This window comes from Pan paniscus, chromosome 21 (genome assembly GCF_029289425.2).
Source record: "Pan paniscus chromosome 21, NHGRI_mPanPan1-v2.0_pri, whole genome shotgun sequence".
Taxonomy (NCBI): Eukaryota; Metazoa; Chordata; class Mammalia; order Primates; family Hominidae; genus Pan; species Pan paniscus.
In genome coordinates, this window is record NC_073270.2 from 28,301,754 (window position 1) to 28,320,799 (window position 19,046).

Genomic DNA, 19,046 nt, shown 5'->3' on the forward strand with positions numbered 1-19,046 from the left:
TCATTCTCAGAAACTACTTTGTGATGTGTGCGTTGAACTCATAGAGTTTAACCTTTCTTTTCATAGAGCAGTTTGGAAACACTCTGTTTTTTAAGTCTGCAAGGGGATATTTAGACCTCTTTGAGGCCTTCGTTGGAAACGGGACTTTTTCATATAAAGCTAGACAGATGAATTCTCAGTAACTTCTTTGTGTTGTGTGTATTCAACTCACAGAGTTGAACCTTTCTTTAGACAGAGCAGATTTGCAAACCTCTTTTTGTGGATTTCACAAGTGGAGATTTCAAGCGATTTGAGGCCAATTGTAATAAAAGAAATATCTTCGTTTAAAAACTAGACAGAATCATTCTCAGAAACTACTTTGTGATGTGTGCCTTCAAATCACAGAGTTTAAGCTTTCTTTTCATAGAGCAGTTTGGAAACACTCTTTTTGTGGAATTTGCAACTGGACATTTCAAGCGATTTGAGGAAAATTGTTGTCAAGGAAATGTCTTCATTTAAAAACTACACAGATTCATTCTCAGAAACTACTTTGTGATGTGTGCGTTGAACTCATAGAGTTTAACCTTTCTTTTCATAGAGCAGTTTGGAAACACTCTGTTTGTTAAGTCTGCAAGGGGATATTTAGACCTCTTTGAGGCCTTCGTTGGAAACGGGATTTCTTCATATAAAGCTAGACAGATGAATTCTCAGTAACTTCTTTGTGTTGTGTGTATTCAACTCACAGAGTTGAACCTTTCTTTAGACAGAGCAGATTTGAAAACCTCTTTTTGTGGATTTCACAAGTGGAGATTTCAAGCGATTTGAGGCCAATTGTAGTAAAAGAAATATCTTCGTTTAAAAACTAGACAGAATCATTCTCAGAAACTACTTTGTGATGTGTGCGTTCAACTCGCAGAGTTTAAGCTTTCTTTTCATAGAGCAGTTTGGAAACACTCTGTTTCTTAAGTCTACAAGGGGATATTTAGACCTCTTTGAGGCCTTCGTTGGAAACGGGATTTCTTCATATAAAGCTAGACAGATGAATTCTCAGTAACTTCTTTCTGTTGTGTGTATTCAACTCACAGACTTGAACCTTTCTTTAGACAGAGCAGATTTGAAACACCCTTTTTGTGGATTTTAAAGTGGAGATTTCCAGCGATTTGACGCCAATTGTACTAAAGGAAATATCTTCGTTTAAAAACTAGACAGAATCATTCTCAGAAACTGATTATTGCTGTGTGTGTTCAACTCACAGAGTTTCACCTTTCTTTTCATAGATCAGTTTGGAAACACTCTGTGTGTTAAGTCTGCAGCAGGATATTTGGACCACTTTGAGGCCTTCGTTGGAAACGGGATTTCTCAGTATACTGCTAGACCGATGAATTCCCAGGAACTCCTATGTGTTGAGTTTATTCAACTCACTGAATTGAACCTTTCTTTAGATAGAGCAGTTTGGAAACACTCTTTTTGTGTAATTTGCAAGTGGAGATTTCAAGCGATTTGAGGCCAATTTTAGAAATCGAAATATCTTTGTATAAAAACTAGACAGAATAATTCTCAGAAACTACTTTGTGATGTCTGCGTTCAACTCACAGAGTTTAACCTTTCTTTTCATAGAGCAGTTTGGAAACACTCTGTTTCTTAAGTCTGCAAGGGGATATTTAGACCTCTTTGAGGCCTTCGTTGGAAACGGGATTTCGTCATATAAAGCTAGACCGATGAATTCTCAATAACTTCTTTGTGTTGTGTTTTTTCAACTCACAGAGTTGAATCTTTCTTTAGAGAGAGCAGATATGAAACATTCTTTTTGTAGATTTTACAAGTGGAGATTTCATACGATTTCAGGCCAATTGCAGTAAAGGAAACATCTTCGTTTAAAAACTAGACAGAATCATTCTCAGAAACTACTTTGTGATGAGTGCGTTCAACTCACAGAGTTTCACCTTTCTTTTCATAGAGCAGTTTGAAAACACTCTGTTTCTTAAGTTTGGAAGAGGATATTTGGACCACTTTGAGGCCTTCGTTGGAAACGGGATTTCTCAGTATACTGCTAGACAGATGAATTCCCAGTAACTTCTTTGTGTTGTGTGTATTCACCTCACAGAGTTAAAGCTTCCTTTAGACAGAGCAGTTTGGAAACACTCTTTTTGTGGAATTTGCAACTGGACATTTCAAGCGATTTGAGGAAAATTGTAGTCAAGGAAATATCTTCGTTTAAAAACTACACAGATTCATTCTCAGAAACTACTTTGTGATGTGTGCGTTGAACTCATAGAGTTTAACCTTTCTTTTCAAAGAGCAGTTTGGAAACACTCTGTTTGTTAAGTCTGCAAGGGGATATTTAGACTTCTTTGAGGCCTTCGTTGGAAACGGGATTTCTTCATATAAAGCTAGACAGATGAATTCTCAGTAACTTCTTTGTGTTGTGTGTATTCAACTCACAGAGTTGAACTTTTCTTTAGACAGAGCAGATTTGAAACCCTCTTTTTGTGGATTTCACAAGTGAAGATTTCAAGCGATTTGAGGCCAATTGTAGTAAAAGAAATATCTTCGTTTAAAAACTAGACAGAATCATTCTCAGAAACTGATTATTGCTGTGTGTGTTCAACTCACAGAGTTTCACCTTTCTTTTCATAGATCAGTTTGGAAACACTCTGTGTGTTAAGTCTGCAGAAGGATATTTGGACCACTTTGAGGCCTACATTGGAAACGCGATTTCTCAGTATACTGCTAGACCGATGAATTCCCAGGAACTCCTATGTGTTGAGTTTATTCAACTCACTGAATTGAAGCTTCCTTTAGATAGAGCAGTTTGGAAACACTCTTTTTGTGGAATGTGCAAGTGGAGATTTCAAACGATTTGAGGCCAATTTTAGAAATCGAAATATCTTTGTATAAAAACTAGACAGAATCATTCTCAGAAACTACTTTGTGATGTCTGCGTTCAACTCACAGAGTTTAACCTTTCTTTTCATACAGCAGTTTGGAAGCACTCTGTTTCTTAAGTCTGCAAGGGGATATTTAGACCTCTTTGAGGCCTTCGTTGGAAACGGGATTTCTTCATATAAACTAGACAGATGAATTCTCAGTAACTTCTTTGTGTTGTGTGTATTCAACTCACAGAGTTGAACCTTTCTTTAGACAGAGCAGATTTGAAACCCTCTTTTTGTGGATTTCACAAGTGGAGATTTCAAGCGATTTGAGGCCAATTGTAGTAAAAGAAATATCTTCGTTTAAAAACTAGACAGAATCATTCTCAGAAACTACTTTGTGATGTGTGCGTTCAACTCGCAGAGTTTAAGCTTTCTTTTCATAGAGCAGTTTGGAAACACTCTGTTTCTTAAGTCTACAAGGGGATATTTAGACCTCTTTGAGGCCTTCGTTGGAAACGGGATTTCTTCATATAAAGCTAGACAGATGAATTCTCAGTAACTTCTTTCTGTTGTGTGTATTCAACTCACAGACTTGAACCTTTCTTTAGACAGAGCAGATTTGAAACACCCTTTTTGCGGATTTTACAAGTGGAGATTTCCAGCGATTTGATGCCAGTTGTAGTAAAGGAAATATCTTCGTTTAAAAACTAGACAGAATCATTCTCAGAAACTGATTATTGCTGTGTGTGTTCAACTCACAGAGTTTCACCTTTCTTTTCATAGATCAGTTTGGAAACACTCTGTGTGTTAAGTCTGCAGCAGGATATTTGGACCACTTTGAGGCCTTCATTGGAAACGCGATTTCTCAGTATACTGCTAGACCGATGAATTCCCAGGAACTCCTATGTGTTGAGTTTATTCAACTCACTGAATTGAAGCTTCCTTTAGATAGAGCAGTTTGAAAACACTCTTTTTGTGGAATTTGCAAGTGGAGATTTCAAACGATCTGAGGCCAATTTTAGAAATCGAAATATCTGTGTATAAAAACTAGACAGAATCATTCTCAGAAACTACTTTGTGATGTGTGCGTTCAACTCACAGAGTTTAACCTTTCTTCTCATAGAGCAGTTTGGAAGCACTCTGTTTCTTAAGTCTGCAAGGGGATATTTAGACCTCTTTGAGGCCTTCGTTGGAAACGGGATTTCGTCATATAAAGCTAGACCGATGAATTCTCAATAACTTCTTTGTGTTGTTTTTATTCAACTCACAGAGTTGAACCTTTCTTTAGAGAGAGCAGATATGAAACACTCTTTTTGTAGATTTTACAAGTGGAGATTTCATACGATTTCAGGCCAATTGTAGTAAAGGAAACATCTTCGTTTAAAAACTAGACAGAATAATTCTCAGAAACTACATTGTGATGAGTGCGTTCAACTCACAGAGTTTCACCTTTCTTTTCATAGAGCAGTTTGAAAACACTCTGTTTCTTAAGTTTGGAAGAGGATATTTGGACCACTTTGAGGCCTTCGTTGGAAACGGGATTTCTCAGTATACTGCTAGACAGATGAATTCCCAGTAACTTCTTTGTGTTGTGTGTATTCACCTCACAGAGTTAAACCTTCCTTTAGACAGAGCAGCTTGGAAACACTCTTTTTGTGGAATTTGCAACTGGACATTTCAAGCGATTTGAGGAAAATTGTAGTCAAGGAAATGTCTTCGTTTAAAAACTACACGGATTCATTCTCAGAAACTACTTTGTGATGTGTGCGTTGAACTCATAGAGTTTAACCTTTCTTTTCATAGAGCAGTTTGGAAACACTCTGTTTGTTAAGTCTGCAAGGGGATATTTAGACCTCTTTGAGGCCTTCGTTGGAAACGGGATTTCTTCATATAAAGCTAGACAGATGAATTCTCAGTAACTTCTTTGTGTTGTGTGTATTCAACTCACAGAGTTGAACCTTTCTTTAGACAGAGCAGATTTGAAACCCTCTTTTTGTGGATTTCACAAGTGGAGATTTCAAGCGATTTGAGGCCAATTGTAGTAAAAGAAATATCTTCGTTTAAAAACTAGACAGAATCATTCTCAGAAACTACGTTGTGATGTGTGCCTTCAAATCACAGAGTTTAAGCTTTCTTTTCATAGAGCAGTTTGGAAACACTCTTTTTGTGGAATTTGCAACTGGACATTTCAAGCGATTTGAGGAAAATTGTAGTCAAGGAAATATCTTCATTTAAAAACTACACAGATTCATTCTCAGAAACTACTTTGTGATGTGTGCGTTGAACTCATAGAGTTTAACCTCTCTTTTCATAGAGCAGTTTGGAAACACTCTGTTTGTTAAGTCTGCAAGGGGATATTTAGACCTCTTTGATGCCTTCGTTGGAAACGGGATTTCTTCATATAAAGCTAGACAGATGAATTCTCAGTAAGTACTTTGTGTTGTGTGTATTCAACTCACAGAGTTGAAACTTTCTTTAGACAGAGCAGATATGAAACCCTCTTTATGTGGATTTCAGAAGTGGAGATTTCAAGCGATTTGAGGCCAATTGTAGTAAAAGAAATTTCTTCTTTTAAAAACTAGACAGAATCGTTCTCAGAAACTACTTTGTGATGTGTGCCTTCAAATCACAGAGTTTAAGCTTTCTTTTCATAGAGTAGTTTGGAAACACTCTGTTTGTTAAGTCTGCAAGGGGATATTTAGACCTCTTTGAGGCCTTCGTTGGAAACGGGATTTCTTCATATAAAGCTAGACAGATGAACTCTCAGTAACTTCTTTCTGTTGTGTGTATTCAACTCACAGATTTGAACCTTTCCTTAGACAGACCAGATTTGAAACACTCTTTTTGTGGATTTTACAACTGGAGATTTCCAGCGATTTGACGCCAATTGTACTAAAGGAAATATCTTCGTTTAAAAACTAGACAGAATCATTCTCAGAAACTGATTATTGATGTGTGTGTTCAACTCACAGAGTTTCACCTTTCTTTTCATAGAGCAGTTTGGAAACACTCTGTGTGTTAAGTTTGCAGCAGGATATTTGGACCACTTTGAGGCCTTCGTTGGAAACGGGATTTCTCAGTATACTGCTAGACCGATGAATTCCCAGGAACTCCTATGTGTTGAGTTTATTCAACTCACTGAATTGAAGCTTCCTTTAGATAGAGCAGTTTGGAAACACTCTTTTTGTGGAATTTGCAAATGGAGATTTCAAACGATTTGAGGCCAATTTTAGAAATCGAAGTATCTTTGTATAAAAACTAGACAGAATCATTCTCAGAAACTACTTTGTGATGTCTGCGTTCAACTCACAGAGTTTAACCTTTCTTTTCATAGAGCAGTTTGGAAACACTCTTTTTCTTAAGTCTGCAAGGGGATATTTAGACCTCTTTGAGGCCTTCGTTGGAAACGGGATTTCTTCATATAAAGCTAGACAGATGAATTCTCAGTAACTTCTTTGTGTTGTGTGTATTCAACTCACAGAGTTGAACCTTTCTTTAGACAGAGCAGATTTGAAACCCTCTTTTTTTGGATTTCACAAGTGGAGATTTCAAGCGATTTGAGGCCAATTGTAGTAAAAGAAATATCTTCGTTTAAAAACTAGACAGAATCATTCTCAGAAACTACTTTGTGATGTGTGCGTTCAACTCGCAGAGTTTAAGCTTTCTTTTCATAGAGCAGTTTGGAAACACTCTGTTTCTTAAGTCTACAAGGGGATATTTAGACCTCTTTGAGGCCTTCGTTGGAAACGGGATTTCTTCATATAAAGCTAGACAGATGAATTCTCAGTAACTTCTTTCTGTTGTGTGTATTCAACTCACAGACTTGAACCTTTCTTTAGACAGAGCAGTTTGGAACCACTCTATTTGTGGCATTTGCAACTGGACATTTCAAGCGATTTGAGGAAAATTGTAGTCAAGGAAATATCTTCGTTTAAAAACTACACAGATTCATTCTCAGAAACTACTTTGTGATGTGTGCGTTGAACTCAGAGGGTTTAACCTTTCTTTTCATAGAGCAGTTTGGAAACACTCTGTTTGTTAAGTCTGCAAGGGGATATTTAGACCTCTTTGAGGCCTTCGTTGGAAACGGGATTTCTTCATATAAAGCTAGACAGATGAATTCTCAGTAACTTCTTTGTGTTGTGTGTATTCAACTCACAGAGTTGAACGTTTCTTTAGACAGAGCAGATTTGAAACCCTCTTTTTGTGGATTTCACAAGTGGAGATTTCAAGCGATTTGAGGCCAATTGTAGTAAAAGAAATATCTTCGTTTAAAAAGTAGACAGAATCATTCTCAGAAACTACTTTGTGATGTGTGCGTTCAACTCGCAGAGTTTAAGCTTTCTTTTCATAGAGCAGTTTGGAAACACTCTGTTTCTTAAGTCTACAAGGGGATATTTAGACCTCTTTGAGGCCTTCGTTGGAAACGGGATTTCTTCATATAAAGCTAGACAGATGAATTCTCAGTAACTTCTTTCTGTTGTGTGTATTCAACTCACAGACTTGAACCTTTCTTTAGACAGAGCAGATTTGAAACACCCTTTTTGTGGATTTTACAAGTGGAGATTTCCAGCGATTTGACGCCAATTGTAGTAAAGGAAATATCTTCGTTTAAAAACTAGACAGAATCATTCTCAGAAACTGATTATTGCTGTGTGTGTTCAACTCACAGAGTTTCACCTTTCTTTTCATAGATCAGTTTGGAAACACTCTGTGTGTTAAGTCTGCAGCAGGATATTTGGACCACTTTGAGGCCTTCATTGGAAACGCGATTTCTCAGTATACTGCTAGACCGATGAATTCCCAGGAACTCCTATGTGTTGAGTTTATTCAACTGACTGAATTGAAGCTTCCTTTAGATAGGGCAGTTTGGAAACACCCTTTTTGTGAAATTTGCAAGTGGAGATTTCAAACGATCTGAGGCCAATTTTAGAAATCGAAATATCTTTGTATAAAAACTAGACAGAATCATTCTCAGAAACTACTTTGTGATGTCTGCGTTCAACTCACAGAGTTTAACCTTTCTTCTCATAGAGCAGTTTGGAAGCACTCTGTTTCTTAAGTCTGCAAGGGGATATTTAGACCTGTTTGAGGCCTTCGTTGGAAACGGGATTTCTTCATATAAAGCTAGACCGATGAATTCTCAATAACTTCTTTGTGTTGTGTTTATTCAACTCACAGAGTTGAACCTTTCTTTAGAGAGAGCAGATATGAAACACTCTTTTTGTAGATTTTACAAGTGGAGATTTCATACGATTTCAGGCCATTTGTAGTAAAGGAAACATCGTTTAAAAACTAGACAGAATAATTCTCAGAAACTACTTTGTGATGAGTGCGTTCAACTCACAGAGTTTCACCTTTCTTTTCATAGAGCAGTTTGAAAACACTCTGTTTCTTAAGTTTGGAAGAGGATATTTGGACCACTTTGAGGCCTTCGTTGGAAACGGGATATCTCAGTATACTGCTAGACAGATGAATTCCCAGTAACTTCTTTGTGTTGTGTGTATTCACCTCACAGAGTTAAACCTTCCTTTAGACAGAGCAGTTTGGAAACACTCTTTTTGTGGAATTTGCAACTGGACATTTCAAGCGATTTGAGGAAAATTGTAGTCAAGGAAATATCTTCGTTTAATAACTACACAGATTCATTCTCAGAAACTACTTTGTGATGTGTGCGTTGAACTCATAGAGTTTAACCTTTCTTTTCATAGAGCAGTTTGGAAACACTCTGTTTGTTAAGTCTGCAAGGGGATATTTAGACCTCTTTGAGGCCTTCGTTGGAAACGGGATTTCTTCATATAAAGCTAGACAGATGAATTCTCAGTAACTTCTTTCTGTTGTGTGTATTCAACTCACATATTTGAACCTTTCTTTAGACAGAGCAGGTTTGAAACACTCTTTTTGTGGATTTTACAACTGGAGATTTCCAGCGATTTGACGCCAATTGTAGTAAAGGAAATATCTTCGCTTAAAAACTAGACAGAATCATTCTCAGAAACTGATTAGTGATGTGTGTGTTCAACTCACAGAGTTTCACCTTTCTTTTCATAGAGCAGTTTGGAAACACTCTGTGTGTTAAGTCTGCAGCAGGATATTTGGACCACTTTGAGGCCTTCGTTGGAAACGGGATTTCTCAGTATACTGCTAGACCGATGAATTCCCAGGAACTCCTATGTCTTGAGTTTATTCAACTCACTGAATTGAAGCTTCCTTTAGACAGAGCAGTTTGGAAACACTCTTTTTGTGGAATTTGCAAGTGGAGATTTCAAACGATTTGAGGCCAATTTTAGAAATTGAAATATCTTTGTATAAAAACTAGACAGAATCATTCTCAGAAACTACTTTGTGATGTCTGCGTTCAACTCACAGAGTTTAAGCTTTCTTTTCATAGAGCAGTTTGGAAACACTCTGTTTCTTAAGTCTGCAAGGGGATATTTAGACCTCTTTGAGGCCTTCGTTGGAAACGGGATTTCGTCATATAAAGCTAGACCGATGAATTCTCAATAACTTATTTGTGTTGTTTTTATTCAACTCACAGAGTTGAACCTTTCTTTAGAGAGAGCAGATATGAAACACTCTTTTTGTAGATTTTACAAGTGGAGATTTCATACGATTTCAGGCCAATTGTAGTAAAGGAAACATCTTCGTTTAAAAACTAGACAGAATCATTCTCAGAAACTACATTGTGATGAGTGCGTTCAACTCACAGAGTTTCACCTTTCTTTTCATAGAGCAGTTTGAAAACACTCTGTTTCTTAAGTTTGGAAGAGGATATTTGGACCACTTTGAGGCCTTCGTTGGAAACGGGATTTCTCAGTATACTGCTAGACAGATGAATTCCCAGTAACTTCTTTGTGTTGTGTGTATTCACCTCACAGAGTTAAACCTTCCTTTAGACAGAGCAGCTTGGAAACACTCTTTTTGTGGAATTTGCAACTGGACATTTCAAGCGATTTGAGGAAAATTGTAGTCAAGGAAATATCTTCGTTTAAAAACTACACAGATTCATTCTCAGAAACTACTTTGTGATGTGTGCGTTGAACTCATAGAGTTTAACCTTTCTTTTCATAGAGCAGTTTGGAAACACTCTGTTTGTTAAGTCTGCAAGGGGATATTTAGACCTCTTTGAGGCCTTCGTTGGAAACGGGATTTCTTCATATAAAGCTAGACCGATGAATTCTCAGTAACTTCTTTGTGTTGTGTGTATTCAACTCACAGAGTTGAACCTTTCTTTAGACAGAGCAGATTTGAAACCCTCTTTTTGTGGATTTCACAAGTGGAGATTTCAAGCGATTTGAGGCCAATTGTAGTAAAAGAAATATCTTCGTTTAAAAAGTAGACAGAATCATTCTCAGAAACTACTTTGTGATGTGTGCGTTCAACTCGCAGAGTTTAAGCTTTCTTTTCATAGAGCAGTTTGGAAACACTCTGTTTGTTAAGTCTGCAAGGGGATATTTAGACCTCTTTGAGGCCTTCGTTGGAAACGGGATTTCTTCATATAAAGCTAGACAGATGAATTCTCAGTAACTTCTTTCTGTTGTGTGTATTCAACTCACATATTTGAACCTTTCTTTAGACAGAGCAGGTTTGAAACACTCTTTTTGTGGATTTTACAACTGGAGATTTCCAGCGATTTGACGCCAATTGTAGTAAAGGAAATATCTTCGCTTAAAAACTAGACAGAATCATTCTCAGAAACTGATTAGTGATGTGTGTGTTCAACTCACAGAGTTTCACCTTTCTTTTCATAGAGCAGTTTGGAAACACTCTGTGTGTTAAGTCTGCAGCAGGATATTTGGACCACTTTGAGGCCTTCGTTTGAAACGCGATTTCTCAGTATACTGCTAGACCGATGAATTCCCAGGAACTCCTATGTCTTGAGTTTATTCAACTCACTGAATTGAAGCTTCCTTTAGATAGAGCAGTTTGGAAACACTCTTTTTGTGGAATTTGCAAGTGGAGATTTCAAACGATTTGAGGCCAATTTTAGAAATTGAAATATCTTTTTATAAAAACTAGACAGAATCATTCTCAGAAACTACTTTGTGATGTCTGCGTTCAACTCACAGAGTTTAAGCTTTCTTTTCATAGAGCAGTTTGGAAACACTCGGTTTCTTAAGTCTGCAAGGGGATATTTAGACCTCTTTGAGGCCTTCGTTGGAAACGGGATTTCGTCATATAAAGCTAGACCGATGAATTCTCAATAACTTCTTTGTGTTGTTTTTATTCAACTCACAGAGTTGAACCTTTCTTTAGAGAGAGCAGATATGAAACACTCTTTTTGTAGATTTTACAAGTGGAGATTTCATACGATTTCAGGCCAATTGTAGTAAAGGAAACATCTTCGTTTAAAAACTAGACAGAATAATTCTCAGAAACTACATTGTGATGAGTGCGTTCAACTCACAGAGTTTCACCTTTCTTTTCATAGAGCAGTTTGAAAACACTCTGTTTCTTAAGTTTGGAAGAGGATATTTGGACCACTTTGAGGCCTTCGTTGGAAACGGGATTTCTCAGTATACTGCTAGACAGATGAATTCCCAGTAACTTCTTTGTGTTGTGTGTATTCACCTCACAGAGTTAAACCTTCCTTTAGACAGAGCAGCTTGGAAACACTCTTTTTGTGGAATTTGCAACTGGACATTTCAAGCGATTTGAGGAAAATTGTAGTCAAGGAAATATCTTCGTTTAAAAACTACACAGATTCATTCTCAGAAACTACTTTGTGATGTGTGCGTTGAACTCATAGAGTTTAACCTTTCTTTTCATAGAGCAGTTTGGAAACACTCTGTTTGTTAAGTCTGCAAGGGGATATTTAGACCTCTTTGAGGCCTTCGTTGGAAACGGGACTTCTTCATATAAAGCTAGACAGATGAATTCTCAGTAACTTTTTGTGTTGTGTGTATTCAACTCACAGAGTTGAACCTTTCTTTAGACAGAGCAGATTTGCAACCCTCTTTTTGTGGATTTCACAAGTGGAGATTTCAAGCGATTTGAGGCCAATTGTAGTAAAAGAAATATCTTCGTTTAAAAACTAGACAGAATCATTCTCAGAAACTACTTTGTGATGTGTGCCTTCCAATCACAGAGTTTAAGCTTTCTTTTCATAGAGCAGTTTGGAAACACTCTTTTTGTGGAATTTGCAACTGGACATTTCAAGCGATTTGAGGAAAATTGTAGTCAAGGAAATATCTTCATTTAAAAACTACACAGATTCATTCTCAGAAACTACTTTGTGATGTGTGCGTTGAACTCATAGAGTTTAACCTTTCTTTTCATAGAGCAGTTTGGAAACACTCTGTTTGTTAAGTCTGCAAGGGGATATTTAGACCTCTTTGATGCCTTCGTTGGAAACGGGATTTCTTCATATAAAGCTAGACAGATGAATTCTCAGTAACTACTTTGTGTTGTGTGTATTCAACTCACAGAGTTGAACCTTTCTTTAGACAGAGCAGATATGAAACCCTTTTTTGTGGATTTCAGAAGTGGAGATTTCAATCGATTTGAGGCCAATTGTAGTAAAAGAAATATCTTCTTTTAAAAGCTAGACAGAATCATTCTCAGAAACTACTTTGTGATGTGTGCCTTCAAATCACAGAGTTTAAGCTTTCTTTTCATAGAGTAGTTTGGAAACACTCTGTTTCTTAAGTCTGCAAGGGGATATTTAGACTTCTTTGAGGCCTTCGTTGGAAACGGGATTTGTTCATATAAAGCTAGACAGATGAATTCTCAGTAACTTCTTTCTGTTGTGTGTATTCAACTCACAGATTTGAACCTTTCCTTAGACAGACCAGATTTGAAACACTCTTTTTGTGGATTTTACAAATGGAGATTTCCAGCGATTTGACGCCAATTGTACTAAAGGAAATATCTACGTTTAAAAACTAGACAGAATCATTCTCAGAAACTGATTATTGATGTGTGTGTTCAACTCACAGAGTTTCACCTTTCTTTTCATAGAGCAGTTTGGAAACACTCTGTGTGTTAAGTTTGCAGCAGGATATTTGGACCACTTTGAGGCCTTCGTTGGAAACGGGTTTTCTCAGTATACTGCTAGACCGATGAATTCCCAGGAACTCCTATGTGTTGAGTTTATTCAACTCACGGAATTGAAGCTTCCTTTAGATAGAGCAGTTTGGAAACACTCTTTTTGTGGAATTTGCAAATGGAGATTTCAAACGATTTGAGGCCAATTTTAGAAATCGAAGTATCTTTGTATAAAAACTAGACAGAATCATTCTCAGAAACTACTTTGTGATGTCTGCATTCAACTCACAGAGTTTAACCTTTCTTTTCATAGAGCAGTTTGGAAACACTCTGTTTCTTATGTCTGCAAGGGGATATTAAGACCTCTTTGAGGCCTTCGTTGGAAACGGGATTTCGTCATATAAAGCTAGACCGATGAATTCTCAATAACTTCTTTGTGTTGTGTTTATTCAACTCACAGAGTTGAACCTTTCTTTAGACAGAGCAGATTTGAAACACCCTTTTTGTGGATTTTAAAGTGGAGATTTCCAGCGATTTGACGCCAATTGTAGTAAAGGAAATATCTTCGTTTAAAAACTAGACAGAATCATTCTCAGAAACTACTTTGTGATGAGTGCGTTCAACTCACACATTTTCACCTTTCTTTTCATAGAGCAGTTTGAAAACACTCTGTTTCTTAAGTTTGGAAGAGGATATTTGGACCACTTTGAGGCCTTTGTTGGAAACGGGATTTCTCAGTATACTGCTAGACAGATGAATTCCCAGTAACTTCTTTGTGTTGTGCGTATTCACCTCACAGAGTTAAAGCTTCCTTTAGACAGAGCAGTTTGGAAACACTCTTTTTGTGGAATTTGCAACTGGACATTTCAAGCGATTTGAGGAAAATTGTAGTCAAGGAAATATCTTCGTTTAAAAACTACACAGATTCATTCTCAGAAACTACTTTGTGATGTGTGCGTTGAACTCATAGAGTTTAACCTTTCTTTTCAAAGAGCAGTTTGGAAACACTCTGTTAAGTCTGCAAGGGGATATTTAGACCTCTTTGAGGCCTTCGTTGGAAACGGGATTTCTTCATATAAAGCTAGACAGATGAATTCTCAGTAACTTCTTTGTGTTGTGTGTATTCAACTCACAGAGTTGAACCTTTCTTTAGACAGAGCAGATTTGAAACCCTCTTTTTGTGGATTTCACAAGTGGAGATTTCAAGCGATTTGAGGCCAATTGTAGTAAAAGAAATATCTTCGTTTAAAAACTAGACAGAATCATTCTCAGAAACTACTTTGTGATGTGTGCCTTCAAATCACAGAGTTTAAGCTTTCTTTTCATAGAGCAGTTTGGAAACACTCTTTTTGTGGAATTTGCAAGTGGAGATTTCAAGCGATTTGAGGCCAATTTTAGAAATCGAAATATCTTTGTATAAAAACAAGACAGAATCATTCTCAGAAACTACTTTGTGATGTGTGCGTTAAACTCACAGAGTTTCACCTTTCTTTTCATAGAGCAGTTTGGAAACACTCTGTTTCTTAAGTCTGCAAGGGGATATTTAGAGCTCTTTCAGGCCTTCGTTGGAAACGGGATTTCTTCACATACAGCTAGACAGATGAATTCTCAATAACTTCTTTGTGTTGTGTTTGCTCAACTCACAGAGTTGAACCTTTCTTTAGAGAGAGCAGATATGAAACACTCTTTTTGTAGATTTTACAAGTGGAGATTTCATACGATTTCAGGCGAATTGTAGTAAAGGAAATATCTTCGTTTAAAAACTAGACAGAATCATTCTCAGAAACTACTTTGTGATGTGTGCGTTCAACTCACAGAGTTTCACCTTTCTTTTCATAGAGCAGTTTGGAAACACTCTGTTTGTTAAGTTTGCAGCAGGATATTTGGACCACTTTGAGGCCTTCGTTGGAAACGGGATTTCTCAGTATACTGCTAGACAGATGAATTCCCAGTAACTTCTTTGTGTTGTGTGTATTCACCTCACAGAGTTAAACTTTCCTTTACACAGAGCAGTTTGGAAACACTCTTTTTGTGGAATTTGCAAGTGGAAATTTCAAGCGATTTGAGGAAAATTGCAGTCAAGGAAATATCTTCGTTTGAAAACTAGACAGAATCATTCTCAGAAACTACTTTGTGATTTGTGCGTTCAACTCACAGAGTTTAACCTTTCTTTTCATAGAGCAGTTTGGAAACACTCTGTTTGTTAAGTCTGCAAGGGGATATTTAGACCTCTTTGAGGCCTTCGTTGGAAACGGGATTTCTTCATATAAAGCTGGACAGATGAATTCTCAGTAACTTCTTTGTGTTGTGTGTATTCAACTCACAGAGTTGAACCATTCTTTAGACAGAGCAGATTTGAAACACCCTTTTTGTGGATTTTACAAGTGGAGATTTCAAGCCATTTGAGGCCATTTGTAGTAAAGGAAATATCTTCGTTTAAAAACTATACAGAATCATTCTCAGAAACTACTTTGTGATGTGTGCGTCTAACGCACAGAGTTTAACCTTTCTTTTCATAGAGCAGTTTGGAAACACTCTGTTAAGTTTGCAGCAGGATATTTGGACCACTTTGAGGCCTTCGTTGGAAACGGGATTTCTCAGTATACTGCTAGACCGATGAATTCCCAGTAACTTCTTTCTGTTGAGTTTATTCAACTCACTGAATTGAACCTTCCTTTAGACAGAGCAGTTTGGAAACACTCTTTTTGTGGAATTTGCAAGTGGAGATTTCAAGCGATTTGAGGCCAATTTTAGAAATCGAAATATCTTTGTATAAAAACAAGACAGAATCATTCTCAGAAACTACTTTGTGATGTGTGCGTTAAACTCACAGAGTTTCACCTTTCTTTTCATAGAGCAGTTTGGAAACACTCTGTTTCTTAAGTCTGCAAGGGGATATTTAGAGCTCTTTGAGGCCTTCGTTGGAAACGGGATTTCTTCACATACAGCTAGACAGATGAATTCTCAATAACTTCTTTGTGTTGTGTTTGCTCAACTCACAGAGTTGAACCTTTCTTTAGAGAGAGCAGATATGAAACACTCTTTTTGTCGATTTTACAAGTGGAGATTTCATACGATTTCAGGCGAATTGTAGTAAAGGAAATATCTTCGTTTAAAAACTAGACAGAATCATTCTCAGAAACTACTTTGTGATGTGTGCGTTCAACTCACAGAGTTTCACCTTTCTTTTCATAGAGCAGTTTGGAAACACTCTGTTTGTTAAGTTTGCAGCAGGATATTTGGACCACTCTGAGGCCTTCGTTGGAAACGGGATTTCTCAGTATACTGCTAGACAGATGAATTCCCAGTAACTTCTTTGTGTTGTGTGTATTCACCTCACAGAGTTAAACTTTCCTTTACACAGAGCAGTTTGGAAACACTCTTTTTGTGGAATTTGCAACTGGAAATTTCAAGCGATTTGAGGAAAATTGCAGTCAAGGAAATATCTTCGTTTGAAAACTAGACAGAATCATTCTCAGAAACTACTTTGTGATTTGTGCGTTCAACTCACAGAGTTTAACCTTTCTTTTCATAGAGCAGTTTGGAAACACTCTGTTTGTTAAGTCTGCAAGGGGATATTTAGACCTCTTTGAGGCCTTCGTTGGAAACGGGATTTCTTCATATAAAGCTGGACAGATGAATTCTCAGTAACTTCTTTGTGTTGTGTGTATTCAACTCACAGAGTTGAACCATTCTTTAGACAGAGCAGATTTGAAACACCCTTTTTGTGGATTTTACAAGTGGAGATTTCAAGCCATTTGAGGCCATTTGTAGTAAAGGAAATATCTTCGTTTAAAAACTATACAGAATCATTCTCAGAAACTACTTTGTGATGTGTGCGTCTAACGCACAGAGTTTAACCTTTCTTTTCATAGAGCAGTTTGGAAACACTCTGTTAAGTTTGCAGCAGGATATTTGGACAACTATGAGGCCTTCGTTGGAAACGGGATTTCTCAGTATACTGCTAGACCGATGAATTCCCAGTAACTTCTTTCTGTTGAGTTTATTCAACTCACTGAATTGAACCTTCCTTTAGACAGAGCAGTTTGGAAACACTCTTTTTGTGGAATTTGCAAGTGGAGATTTCAAGCGATTTGAGGCCAATTTTAGAAATCGAAATATCTTTGTATAAAAACAAGACAGAATCATTCTCAGAAACTACTTTGTGATGTGTGCGTTAAACTCACAGAGTTTCACCTTTCTTTTCATAGAGCAGTTTGGAAACACTCTGTTTCTTAAGTCTGCAAGGGGATATTTAGAGCTCTTTGAGGCCTTCGTTGGAAACGGGATTTCTTCACATACAGCTAGACAGATGAATTCTCAATAACTTCTTTGTGTTGTGTTTGCTCAACTCACAGAGTTGAACCTTTCTTTAGAGAGAGCAGATATGAAACACTCTTTTTGTCGATTTTACAAGTGGAGATTTCATACGATTTCAGGCGAATTGTAGTAAAGGAAATATCTTCGTTTAAAAACTAGACAGAATCATTCTCAGAAACTACTTTGTGATGTGTGCGTTCAACTCACAGAGTTTCACCTTTCTTTTCATAGAGCAGTTTGGAAACACTCTGTTTGTTAAGTTTGCAGCAGGATATTTGGACCACTCTGAGGCCTTCGTTGGAAACGGGATTTCTCAGTATACTGCTAGACAGATGAATTCCCAGTAACTTCTTTGTGTTGTGTGTATTCACCTCACAGAGTTAAACTTTCCTTTACACAGAGCAGTTTGGAAACACTCTTTTTGTGGAATTTGCAACTGGAAATTTCAAGCGATTTGAGGAAAATTGCAGTCAAGGAAATATCTTCGTTTGAAAACTAGACAGAATCATTCTCAGAAACTACTTTGTGATTTGTGCGTTCAACTCACAGAGTTTAACCTTTCTTTTCATAGAGCAGTTTGGAAACACTCTGTTTGTTAAGTCTGCAAGGGGATATTTAGACCTCTTTGAGGCCTTCGTTGGAAACGGGATTTCTTCATATAAAGCTGGACAGATGAATTCTCAGTAACTTCTTTGTGTTGTGTGTATTCAACTCACAGAGTTGAACCATTCTTTAGACAGAGCAGATTTGAAACACCCTTTTTGTGGATTTTACAAGTGGAGATTTCAAGCCATTTGAGGCCATTTGTAGTAAAGGAAATATCTTCGTTTAAAAACTATACAGAATCATTCTCAGAAACTACTTTGTGATGTGTGCGTCTAACGCACAGAGTTTAACCTTTCTTTTCATAGAGCAGTTTGGAAACACTCTGTTTGTTAAGTTTGCAGCAGGATATTTGGACCACTATGAGGCCTTCGTTGGAAACGGGATTTCTCAGTATACTGCTAGACCGATGAATTCCCAGTAACTTCTTTCTGTTGAGTTTATTCAACTCACTGAATTGAACCTTCCTTTAGACAGAGCAGTTTGGAAACACTCTTTTTGTGGAATTTGCAAGTGGAGATTTCAAGCGATTTGAGGCCAATTTTAGAAATCGAAATATCTTTGTATAAAAACAAGACAGAATCATTCTCAGAAACTACTTTGTGATGTGTGCGTTAAACTCACAGAGTTTCACCTTTCTTTTCATAGAGCAGTTTGGAAACACTCTGTTTCTTAAGTCTGCAAGGGGATATTTAGAGCTCTTTGAGGCCTTCGTTGGAAACGGGATTTCTTCACAGACAGCTAGACAGATGAATTCTCAATAACTTCTTTGTGTTGTGTTTGCTCAACTCACAGAGTTGAACCTTTCTTTAGAGAGAGCAGATATGAAACACTCTTTTTGTAGATTTTACAAGTGGAGATTTCATACGATTTCAGGCGAATTGTAGTAAAGGAAATATCTTCGTTTAAAAACTAGACAGAATCATTCTCAGAAACTACTTTGTGATGTGTGCGTTCAACTCACAGAGTTTCACCTTTCTTTTCATAGAGCAGTTTGGAAACACTCTGTTTGTTAAGTTTGCAGCAGGATATTTGGACCACTCTGAGGCCTTCGTTGGAAACGGGATTTCTCAGTATACTGCTAGACAGATGAATTCCCAGTAACTTCTTTGTGTTGTGTGTATTCACCTCACAGAGTTAAACTTTCCTTTACACAGAGCAGTTTGGAAACACTCTTTTTGTGGAATTTGCAACTGGAAATTTCAAGCGATTTGAGGAAAATTGCAGTCAAGGAAATATCTTCGTTTGAAAACTAGACAGAATCATTCTCAGAAACTACTTTGT